Here is a 12735-nt window from a genome sequence, read left to right as displayed (position 1 = left end):
GGTGCGGTGCGCCAGAGGAGGTGGTTCTACCCCTGCCCCCCTCCCCCCCTTTTCTGTCCCCTCTGTTTCTGAACGAATCCGTGCCAATTATGCGACACAGTAGATTCTAGTAACGGCAAATTGCCGTTTGAGGTTCTTTTAATTCCGATTTATTATGAAGAATTGATCCTGAGTTCTGTGTGGCTCCACACGTACGTGCCTAAGTACATCGGATCTTTTCCGTCTCTCTGAAGTTGCCTGGGAAACGGGAAAGACACCTGGTACAAAACAGCGCCGAATTCTCAAATGGTGGGGTTTTCTTTTATTTCGGGGGAAGGTCTCCTGTAGACTCCCCTCCTGTGATACCTGGTGTTGCTAAACCAGGCTGAAGGTGAGGGAGAGGACCGAGGCTGCCCCACCTGTAGCTTCAGTTTTGGTGGCACATGTTTGGACCCATACGGGCTTCCCTTACAAAAGGGTCTCTTGTTCAGTCTGGGTTGCACGCTCATTGGAAATATTCTGTTTGAAAAACGTGAAAATAGGGGGGAGAAGCAAAGCCAAACATTTTTATATCGCCTTGCTCTCAAACTAGCTTTCATGCTTAGTGTTTGCTGATGGCTACAGAAGACAACTGAATGTGAAGACTAAATCTCTTTAGGAGCAGATCTTTATGAGCAAGTGCAGATGGATGTAGTCGTAGGAAAACGCATGAAACAAAATCTTCAGTATACAGTTTCTTGTGTTACGACCTCTGCAGTATTGGCGCAGGCTAAGCTAGGGATAAATGTGCATGTTTATTTTTAAAGAAACAAAAGCTAGTGGAAGCTTGTGTTGTATGTGCATTGGCATCCTGTAGACAAAGGGAACAGTGCTAAAATAACTCACCCTTGGATCCTGTGCATGTTCTATTCTCTGCATGTTCAGAGATTGCATCAGCATCTTTACACCTGTATCTTTGGATGCAGTATACTATCAAATGAAAATAGTTTCTAGACTACTTTTCAGTTCAGTTTAGAAATATTCAAAGAAATACATTCCTTGAAATATTAGCAACAATTACCTCAGTGAATTCCATGGAAAACAGAGATGGTTCCTGAATGACCCATGAGTGTGTGTGTGTGGAGGTCCTAATGCAAAAAAATTACCTATCCTTCCTTCCCCACTGCCCCTTACAGACAGGAGGAGAGACGGAGGTCTGCAGAAATTCTGAGTCCATGAGGCTCAGCTCAACGCCCAGAGAGCCATTAGAAAAATAACAAAATGACAAAACAACATTAATGCAGGAAATGTTTACAAAAAAACACCCAGCGTCACCCATGAACAGCCAACATGGATTTGTCAAGAGTATACGTCAGATAATCTGATTTTATTCTTTGGTAGGACAGCTGGTTTAATGGATGAAGAGGAAATAAATAGCAGGTTTGTTATTTTGTAGTAAATGTGTCTTTTTATGCTCTCCCACATAAGAATATATCATCTAGGGAAAAAGTAGACAATCATTCCTAATAAAGGGTTATCAAAGTAGGAGGAAGAAACGCAAGAAGATGGGTGGCTTTTTGCCCCAAGAACTTATTAGTATTAGCCACAATAACTGGAATCATGGAATAAAAACGGTGCTTATAAAAGCTTTTTAATGACAGCAATATTGAAAGAAGTTACAAGCATGTAATGACAAGCAAGAATGGCAGGATCAAAATAAAAATATTCAATAGGTTGGAGGAATCAACAAGAAGAAATCTCATAAAAAATATATTGTCTGTAAAACCAGGACATCAAATGCACAAACACAAAATGGGGACCAATTGTTTAGGCAGTAGTGCCACAGAAAAAAAAATATAGAATTACAATAAATAGCAACCCAAGTCTGATGTTATAAATAACTGAATAGATCGAAGAATACCATGAAGGGCGCAGAGGCAGTTATGTTGTTCTGCTTGGTGTTGATCGGGTATCGAATGTAACCCTCAGCCCAGTGTGATGGCAGGACAGAGACAGAAAGGTCATTCTTCCTGAAGGCAGCAAGACCGAAAGGAAGCTTAGAAAATGCGGTTTGTGGAGGAACTGCATTTGTTTCAAATCCCTTGCCCAGTCTCCCTTGTAGATGTCTCTGACTATGTAGCGATTCACTGAAAAAGGTGATTTAACGGGCTGATGTATGATGAAAGGTAGCACAAGAAATAATGGCTTTAATTTGAGGGAGATTCATATAAAATACTAGAAAAAAAATTTCCAAGTATAAGAGTAATAAAGCCCTGAAGGAGACCTGGTTTGGCATCACACTCACTGGATCAATAACACATTAGACAGCATCTGCCAGCCATCCAGCTAGCCTTTAGAGAGGAGAAGGTATTAAATCATCTTTTGAGATAGTTTTAGACTTCCATTTATTCAACTTTCACAACTATTGAGTGGTTGTTTTCCTTTTCCCCTAACAGATTCACTTTTTATCTAATTTCAGTAATGAAAATCACCAATATTTTCCCTTTTTTTTTCCTGAGAATGACTAATGCTATTACCGATTTCACGAGAGCAACCCTGAATTGTAACAAGGAGCCAGTGCATTTCTTTTCAAGGGGAGCTACCTGATAACACTGCTTAATTCTTTATTACACTACTGTGAACTGTAAACTGGAAAATGCAAATGGATTGGCAGTATAATTAGTTCTGTGAATTGTAATAGCAAACGTGAAAAGCGCTGAAAAAGGTGGCTCAGAAGTACAACCCTAAATGTGAAAGAGCTGTAGGCTTTCATCATGCAAATGCAGAAGAGGAGCTCTTAAAAAGACAGAGAATAAACAGAGCAGCTCAAATCATTTGTTGATTAAAAAGCAAATATTTGAAGAGGATTTGGCGTACTGGAGAGGTGGCAGCCTGTGCAGATCCTCTGCTGCTTGAGCAGAGGCAGTAAAAAATGTGAATACCAATGCAGCTAAAATAGCATGCCTCCTCTCTCACTTTTTCCTTCCAACTGTTGTAAACGTTTTAAACCTTCACATCCACCTTAACCAGTCGAATACAAATTCAGTAGAACACTGCTATTTAATTTTGCCTACTTAGTTCTTAAACTAGGTGTGGCCAGCTGCTGGAGGAAGGATCAGCGTGTGCTGCTCTTGCTCTTGCTCTCTTCCTGCGCACGCACTGCTCAGCACCACAGGGAATGGAGCGGTGGCGGTGGACCCTTGGGCTAATCAGTATGGCAGGTTTTGTGTTGGCCAGATCAGGGGGGTTTGGCCCTAGCAGAGGTTTTAAAGATTTGCTTTTCTGATTTTTTTTTTCCCCTGAGAGTTGTTTTAATGTTAATGTTTTAATGTGCAGTGACTTGCTAGAACTTCTTTGAAGAGCTGAATGCCCACTCAACAATTGTTTCAAAAATTCTCAGTGAATTGTCAGAGGCATCACCATTTCCATAGCTACAAATGGTCTGTCGAAGCGAATTCTTTATTTTTGGAATCATCATGGTACTGGAAGACCATGTTGTGATCATGAGTGAAAAGAGTACAGCACCGAGCCTGTGCAAGCAGCTTAGCCCAGCCCCATGGAATAAAGCGTGGTGCTGGAATTGCTGCTACCACATCCACATGGTGCTGCGGGCCATCCGTGCGGCTGCCGAGAGCGGGGCGTTTGCTCAGTCCCCAACGGGAGCGGCTGTACTGCAAGTCCGTGCTGGCTTCCTTAGAGGCTGATTTAATTTGTCAGATAAGCTTTGTGATACGACAATGTACACAGTCAATTTTAGGGTTAGCCTTGACCAGCTGCCACTGTTAAATGCCCTAAATATTTCTTGTCTGCAGTCAGTGTTTAAGAGGCACGTTGAGGTAGAATAATTTTCCAGTGCTAGTAAGTTTGCACAGCACCCACTGTAGTGGCTTACCCACTTAAATGATCCAAAACATTAACATTAGTCTTATGACATCTGATAAATGAATAAATAGTTTAAATTCTGTTTCACAATTAATATTACTTGGACTTCTATAAAGTTATTTTCTGTAAGCATAGCTTACACGATGTGTTTGAAATGAGAATGAAGCAACAATATTTTACTCAAGTTAGATATCTCTTCTAACTATATAGAATTTTCTGATGCTACACATTTTTAAAATGTGCAATAAAACCATAATTGGCAAAAGAAAATAATCTAATAAAATCTCTTCAAAGGAACAAACTGAAAGTACATACTTACTTGCGCTATGCATTAAGTGGTCCTTTGATTTATGTGCTGTTTGTCTTTGAAAGTATGGTACTATGAGCTGTAGACGGAATAAGAATTAATTCTTTCTTAATGTGTTGATATGCAAAATGTTCTGGTTTTTATGTACCATTTGGTAGTACTGCTGCGAGTTGTGCAAGCAGTGCAAGACTCCATTTAATTACTGAAGATGCTTCCAAACTTCAGCTATTTGGTCAAAAACTGCCTATGTAATTTGCTACTTCATGTTGAATATTTTTGGAAGATTAGTGCAAAACTGGCTAGGATACTTCCTAAAATGAAGCACAGTAAAAAGAGACAATTTTTATACTCTAGGAAAAACAAAACCACCAAACTTATTTGGCAAGGAGATCATCTAAAGAGCAAATGTTAGAAGAGTTTTGTGAAAACTCACCCAAACAGATCCAGTTATAAATCTCTGGAAAACTGTTTGCACATTTTTAGAGTAAGTTTATTAGAGGTCACCATCATTATTTAATTAAAAATTCTATTTGCACTGAATATGCTGCGGGTCTATGCTCTACCCCTTAGCTACGTGAACACAACAGGGCTTTGCATTCAGCTGCTGCTTCTGAAGGGCTATGTCTGTCATGGGAATGCTTTCTGCTTCCTATGTATTGATGTCTAGTTGGGTGGCACCCTTATTTCATCTCAGGAGTAAGTGTGTTAAATGCCTTCCCTTTCCCAGGCTCAGATCCCCTGCCTCGCAGCACCTGGGGCACCCTGCCCAGGCAAACACGTGGCACTGACAGGGCAGTGGTCCACAGGGTTGGTGGACCAGGGCCCCTGTAATGTGCTGCAACACATCAAGAGGTGGCTGCAGATGAGTCTGTGGCACTTGGTACTAAAAGGGAGCTCTTGAAGCCCTTTTCTCAAGCACTCCTGAAAACTCTTCTGTGTGCAGGCGACCAGAGAGCAACCAGTGGGGTCGTAAAAAACAGCCTCACTGTCGTAAAAAGAAAAGCCGTCATCAGAGAAACAGAATTGAGGGACAATGTTCCATCTGGGGATGGTATGGACAGGGTAGGCCTGAGACAGACAGACTAAATGGAAGGAGAAGCATGGTAGGGAGGGAACAAGAAGTTGACAGCCAGCGTGGAGCATTTTGGAACATGAAACCCAGTGTACCTGTATTTCAAAATGCCTCTGCTGGTCAACAAATAGCTGTGAATCCCACTGGCAAAATGAAAGATACTCTAGCACAGGAAAAAAGAAACACCCCTTCTTGCAACCCTAAGACTGAGTTTTTTATAAAGACTTATCACAAACTAATGCTGCAGCCATTCTAATATGGAAAGTCAGAACCACTATTCCTACGCAACAAAGAAACTACCGAGCTGGAAGGGGAGCAGAGCGCTTGCCTCCTTGACTTCCTAAGCTTTGAAAATTATTCTAGCGTGAAGCAGACAGAACGGTGTCACGTCCTTGTGCCCAGGAAACTATACAAAAATATTTCACTTGGGATAAAAGCTGGTCAACATTTTGAATTTTTATTCCATGGGAAACGCTGACATTTCAGACCTCACAGTTTTGGCAGAAATTGAAATTGCAAAATGAAATGTCATTTGTGGGAACTGCTCACCTGCTCACTGAAGGCAATATGTTTGTTGTGCTTTCATGACAGGATAAAGCAATCCACGATCAAACCAACTTGCGCTGGTCCGTATCTACTCTCTGTATGTCAAAGCTCAATACTGCATGCACGCGCTGGAGCTAGCAGCCGACTACTACCAGCAATCAGATCTGGCAATAAAGAAGAAAAAGTGTTTGATGAACGTGGAGTGAGGCACTAACAAAATGTAGAACGAGATTGTCTGAAGAAATGAATGATGCTGTGCATGGCAGTAATTCATCAGTTCACCGAACTACTTTAGGAGAAGCTGTTACCTACCCTTGAGGATGCTTACAGTATTTTTGTGTTATAAAACCTTCTACCATCTACAAAATTAAAACTGAGGAGAAAAAAATGGGGGAGGGGGAGTATGAAGAAGAGCTCTCCTGGAACAAGCTCTTCAATATTTTCATAGAACCATAGAATTGTTTAGGTTGGAAAAGACCTTTAAGATCATCAAGTCTAACCGTTAACCTAACACTGCTATTCCACCACTAAACCATGTCCCTGAGCAACTGGTCTACTCGCCTTTTAAATACCTCCAGGGATGGGGACTCAACCACTTCCCTGGGCAGCCCATTCCAATGCTTAACAATCCTTTCAGTGAAAAAAATTTCCTTATGTCCAACCTAAACCTGCCCTGGCGCAACTTGAGGCCATTTCCTCTCATCCTATCACTTGTTACCAGGGAGAAGAGGCCGACCCCCACCTCGCAACAGCCTCCTGTCAGGCAGCTGTAGAGGGCGATAAGGTCTCCCCTCAGCCTGCTCTTCTCCAGGCTAAACATCTAACCAGTCAAAGGCAAGGGACACTATATTTAGGACATAATACTATTTTTTTACATCTATTACAAAGTATCATTCTGTATAAACATCTATTGGATCAATTAGAGCTGTAACTCTGTGTTTAGAAATTCAGTATGTAATTGTGTGTGTGAGAGTGGAAAAGACTTGGTTTCCCAAGTAGATGAGCATTATAGAATATGTTTTACTTTTCCAAAAACATTAGCAAAACAATGTGCAAGGCAATTTAGTGGGAATTTCTAGTGATCAAAATTTTAAACTAAATAACTTTAGAGCAAATACATTGCATTAATTATTTTTTTTTAACAGAAATTGGCTGGGTTCAGTTTAGAACGGTTCCATATCTATTTGTTCAAAATTTATTGAGTAACTTCTTCCTACAAGATCAAAAATTCACCACAGATGGTTCATGAACAATGTGTGATCCCTGTATTGAAATTCTCAATTGCTGTTTTGTTTACTTAGGTACATGGGTAACCTTCAAAGTCAGAGAACCAGAAAATATAAATAAAGTTTTAGTGAGGCTCTTCATATGACTATGAAGGCTCATAAATTTGAATGAATTCTGAGACAACTGTTTTACTTGTCAGGATTTCTGAAAATGGTAATGTGTGGTAAAGAAAATGACCTCAACGAGCGGTAAACATTAGAGTGTACCAAGGCTGCCTGGTCACGTGTTTCTAACTCTTCATTTGCTCCTGTTAAACGATAGTAAATACTATCTTAAAATGCATGGAATATGGTGGTGGTTTAACTGTTACTCAAGCAGTCATCATAATGCTGCTGTAAGATTGTAAATTATGAGAACTTGTGTCCAAAAACTCCTACAACATGCATGTTTGAAGATGACAGGTTTTAAGATGTATAAACATTTAAGTAAAAATAAGGACTGTTTTAAAAAGTATTTGTTTAAAAACATCTGGTCTATGAATTTTGTTATTGCGTACTATGCATAAAACCCTCTTAGTCTTTGAGAATCTAGAAATGCTGCAGTATCAGCTGCTAAAAGCAGGCACGCTGCTATCCTCTTCTTGAATGCAAGACCTTAATTGCACAGAAGTTAAATACAACATGTGGTTCTTTACCATGACCAGAGCACTTATCTTTTAAGCTATTATTTGCTTTACTGAGGTGAAAACAACCACTGTAGGACTGGGATGTATTCCTGACATTGTTCTTAATACAGCTGATATAAAATGCCATACCACTAGACGTTGAACTAAAAACTGGCAAGAAAGTTACATGGCTGCATTTACATTTTGGTGATCTTATTTTTTTCTTGTTGTTTGGAAAAAAACCCCAAACGCACATTACTTTTAAGGTGGAGCAAACACCACGGGACAGCTGAGCTGATGTGAAGGCTCAGTGCCAGCATATGGAGTGGTCCAGCCCCTCTTCCCTCAGTTTCCTTCCTCCGCAGCGCATCCCTGCCTTCCCTGGCAGAGGCTCCCCTCCTCCACTGCCTGCTCACCCTGGGGATGTGGGTCACTAAATCAGCAGCAACAAAAACTGAGTAACTTTCTGCTAGTTTTCTGCGCTGACTTGCTGAGAGGTCAGACAGGCAGCAGAGCAAGGGAGAGGGCAGAACACCACTGAGGAATAGAGAAAAAAGTAGTGGGCAGCCGGTTTCATCTTCCAGTGCCTGCAGGTTATTAAGGCAGATGTAGCCTTGTCACCACACATGAGCTCATTTTCCCCAGGTATCAAAAGGGGTTTTTTTTTAATAATCTTTTTTATATACCTGCACTAGGAGCAGGAAGAAATCTTTATGATCCTTGCCTCTCACAGTCCGGCTTTAAGGCAAGGAACATTCATTCCAGCTAAAAGGGAAGAGACCTCGAACTCCCCTTTTGTTGTTCTAGCTGAAACAACAAAAACCATTGTCCAAAGCACTGTCCAACATACCACAGAAAAGCATGAAAAGAAACTAGTTTTTTGGATTAATGGGCTTCTCTGAACTGGAAATATGGGGACTAGCAGTTGTCTTCATGTGCTAAGGGAGGGACAGCCAGCAAAGAGATGTGATTGTGCCTCAAGGACTCTAAGAAGCAGAACTTAGTTTGGAAAAAAGCTTTCTGCAAAGAGAAAACTGGATGTCTGCATAGAAAAGTGCCTGTAGAAAGTATTAGCTTCCTATACTGTTCAAGGCAACACAACTGGGCTGTGTTTGTAAGTCACTTAAACCATGTTGAAGAAACACTTAATTCAAGATGACAGTTTTTTTCGTTGCAAAAATCACCTCGTAAGGCTACAACTGTGAACAAGCGCGTTGAGCAAATGGAAGAAAGACAAATTAGTGACTCTTGCCATGTCATCGAGATTTCCAACAGGTGAAAAATTCTTTTGTAAAATAAATGGAAGTATTTTTTTGCTGTGAAGATGTAAGTTTGCCACCTTAGTTATTTTTCCAAACCCTGTTTCAAATGCAGAATGCAGCTTCTTGCTTCCTAAGCAGAGTTTCTTGTCAAGGACAAGTTGAACCGATTCGTTTGACCTAAAATGTCCTTTCTGTTTCTGACTAGAATGGAAAGCATTGGCATATAAAGCCTGCTTTAAATATTTGGCATTGGCCTTAACAAATATCTTTGCTTGCAGCAGAATACTTCCAAAGACGAAAGACAAATTTGAGGATTGGCTGGTATGCTGTGTTAATCCAGTGCACGAACCCTGTAGTTTTATAGACTCCTATTCGGGTCGGCATTTATTTGTACAGTAAATCAAGACAATGCAAAGACATTGGTGAACATCTTGACCCTAAATTAGTTCAGTGACAGCAAACAGAGGAGAAAGAGTAGTTTTGCCTGAAACCCTAGAAATTTTTGCAAGCCACATATTACTGACAGGCTCTAAGGGTCCTGTGTATGCATTTTCAGCCAAAGTAACTATAGTCATCTTGTAGAGTTTTGGGGAGGTTTTGTTAGAAGAAATGCCGTAACTCTTCACAGCTCCAGCAAAAATGTTGAGGTTAAGTGTGAGAAAAAATAATTCGTGAGCTAAGAGAAGACTGTTTCTGTTCATCCTCTGTTGTGGGGAATTTTAGGAGTGGTTTTCGTTTCTTCCTCTGCATCTTCTAAAAAGCCCTACATCTTGTCAATTGACAACTAGCTTAGATGATCACTAACATTTAGGTGACTTGAGCTATCTTCTTGATGAACCTCAGAGATTTTATTTATATGAAATCATCTGGTTTCATGAAATGTTTCTGCATTTTGTAGAGGCCATTAAAACTCTTTACAACAAAACGTTTGTGAAAAATGTAGATGTTTTACTGATGCATTCACTAATTGGTAAAACTGTAGCGAGCTATTCTGAAGTAAAACAGTAACTCTAAAAAGTACCTCAGTGCATTTAGGATGAAATTATATGTTGTGCTCCCGATTTATGCTTTGCAGGTGCATCGTACTTGTTCAAATTCTTTGAACGGAGGAACACTTCTCGATGTCCTGCTGTGGAACACAAGGCACCTGGATGTTAACTGAACATTTCTTTATGCAGCATTTCATTCTACAGCTCTCACTTTGCATAGTTCTTGCTTGTGCAAAGAATGCCACAGCTGACCCCAAAATAATCGTCTTAAGTAACGTGGGCTGTAAGAGCTTTCCCTTACTTGCATGAGTTCGTTCTAGGCAGCAATTCAAATATTGGCTTAACATAGCACAGTGAGATGCCAATAAGTGCATTCTCTTATTCCTGTTCTTTTAAATGTACTGAAGAAAAGCAGGAGCAAGTAAATAGATTCCTCATTTTATGATGTGAGAAAGAGAAGCACAAATGTGTTGCTGTATTCGATATATCTCTAAGTCTGCTTTTAACTTCTCCTTTAAAAAGAACAGAGGACACTGTAATTACCCTGAAAAGCTTTTTGTAAATACCTGCTTTTCTACATCTTTTCACTGGCTGAGACAGAAATGGCCTTGTCTCAGAACAGCTAATGACATCAGTTCCCCCTTTTTCATTTCTAAGCCCGTGACATATAATTTTCCCGTTCCTGTAGTAACTAACATTAAGAAAAACCTTAAATAATTGCCTTTTCAAAATGTTGCCCTCTTGTACAAGAGGCAGCTTCATTCTTCTTGTATAACATTTCCTACATCCTCATCCTGCTTTTGACGTCCCTTGTTCTGTATGGAGAGGAAGAGAAGGCTAAGACGACAGTCAATAACCGGAATGAAGCTTGAAAAATATTTATTACTTTTCTCTCAGAGGTAAGTTTCTGGGCTTTGTAATAAGGAAACCTGTTCATGTTGCGTAAGTAACAATGGTGGGGCAAGTAAGTCAGGGACAAGAACTTCTGACTTGCAGCCCAATACTGTTGTTAGAAACACAAACCCCAAATCCTAAGAAAAGCAGGTGGGTCTGGATCCCAGGGGTACTTGGTTGCCCATGAACATTTACAACGCACGCTAAAAAAACCCATAGTTGACAGGGCTATGTCAAATTCCAACAAACCCCATCTGTCACACACTCATTGAGCAGGAATTGTGAAGGAACAGTCTCAAGTGAAATTAAATGTTTTAATAAAATTAAACCAGCAGGCATGATAACAATGATTGAATAAATCTGTCTTCTTTCAAGAAGGAATGCTGAATGAGCTGATGAAAGGTTTAAAGAAACATAGTGGTGCTACTGCTTCTGCAGCAGTTACTGTATTTCTTCATCAAATGCTATTTTGCCTTATTATTCATTAGTGCATCAGAACAGGCATATTTTCAAAGCATAAATTTGACTTTTTTTCCCCTTTTAACTGGCAGTGGAGAGAAGCACATCAGTATCACAAGCCACATTAAAATTTGAACAGGGAGCCTTTTTACAGAAATGCCAAAAAGTTCTTCATTTAAAATGCAGAACACACAAGATCTCAACCCCCTGAAAAAAAAACTGCACAGAAATAGGACACTTCTATTGAAGTAGCTTCCATAACCTTCTGACCGATGGAAGGCATTGCTGAAGTCTCTGGGGTTTTTTTATGAAGACCTCCACCAAGCGACAGCTCAAAACCTTGAGCGATGAGAGTTGGTAAAAGGCACGCTCCTCTCTCCTCATTATGGCTGCAATTACACTTTTGGAAAATAGCCCAGGGAGTGCTCAACTGGACGATGAGAACTTGCATATCCCAGCTTCCTTGACAAAAGCTTTCTTTTAAAATTTCGTTCTCAAATTCTGCTTCTAGCACCTGTGTTATTTAGGAGTGAAATGTAAATAGTCACCCCACAGCAGCTCTTGCTGTTAACAGCTACGGCTGTTTGTTAAAAAAATGTCTTTTCTATTTCATGCCACATCATTTCTTACTCCAAACCTTTTGGTTTAGCAAACTGCACCAATAGCCTAGTTTTCTGATATTCACTGATAGATTAGGTTAAGGTGAGGAGAAATAAAAGCTTGCAGAGCACTCTGCAATGCTACCTGCAATGAAAGCAAACTAGGTTTTGGTCATTAACGTTATCGAACTGAATTCTGTGCAATTTGTGCAAGTTCTTCACGTCTGGAAGATGCTGTGGCTGTGTGACACAGGACATCAATAAATGTTTATTATGTTCCTTGATTTCTGGTGCATGGGCTTAGCAGTTCCGTATCCAGAGAAGAAAACCAGTGGGAAAACCACTGCCCCAGAGGACAAGAGAGTTGCCTCAGCCCTCTGGAAGAGGGCCATGAGTACTAGGAGTCATTCCTAACAAAGCCGCAGCCTGGGACCGGAGCAGGGTAGTTCTTTGCAGTGATGCAAGTGTTACTGGTGGAGATTGAAGTCACCAAAGAAATAATAGCAAGAATATTTCACTTTTGTTCCAAACAGGCCACAGATTTCTGTAATCCTGATTTATAAAGCCCTTGGTTCATGTGGTCTGTTACGGATCACAAAGGGCACTTAACAAATACGGATTGGTACGGGGCAGTGCTACTAAACTAACATGGGGCCTCCAGTCTCTTAAGAGGGGCTGCTTTCTATCCCAACAGAAACATAAGAAGATCTGGAGCGTTTCTCAGAAATTCTCCTTGTCCTGGGGTATCCCGGTTGGTAACCCTGTAACTGAGCTCTCGGGCTGCTGTGCAAACAGATGTTAGCCGTCCCTTTCACCAGCCCCCCAAACAACATTTGTAAGATGAAACTGAAAAACCCCCACATAAATCTGAAGCTG

The sequence above is a fragment of the Egretta garzetta genome, unplaced genomic scaffold (genome assembly GCF_000687185.1).
Source record: "Egretta garzetta isolate BGI_Z169 unplaced genomic scaffold, ASM68718v1 scaffold70, whole genome shotgun sequence".
Classification (NCBI taxonomy): domain Eukaryota; kingdom Metazoa; phylum Chordata; class Aves; order Pelecaniformes; family Ardeidae; genus Egretta; species Egretta garzetta.
The sequence above is the reverse complement of the archived record's forward strand: the minus strand, read 5'-3'. Positions refer to the sequence as shown.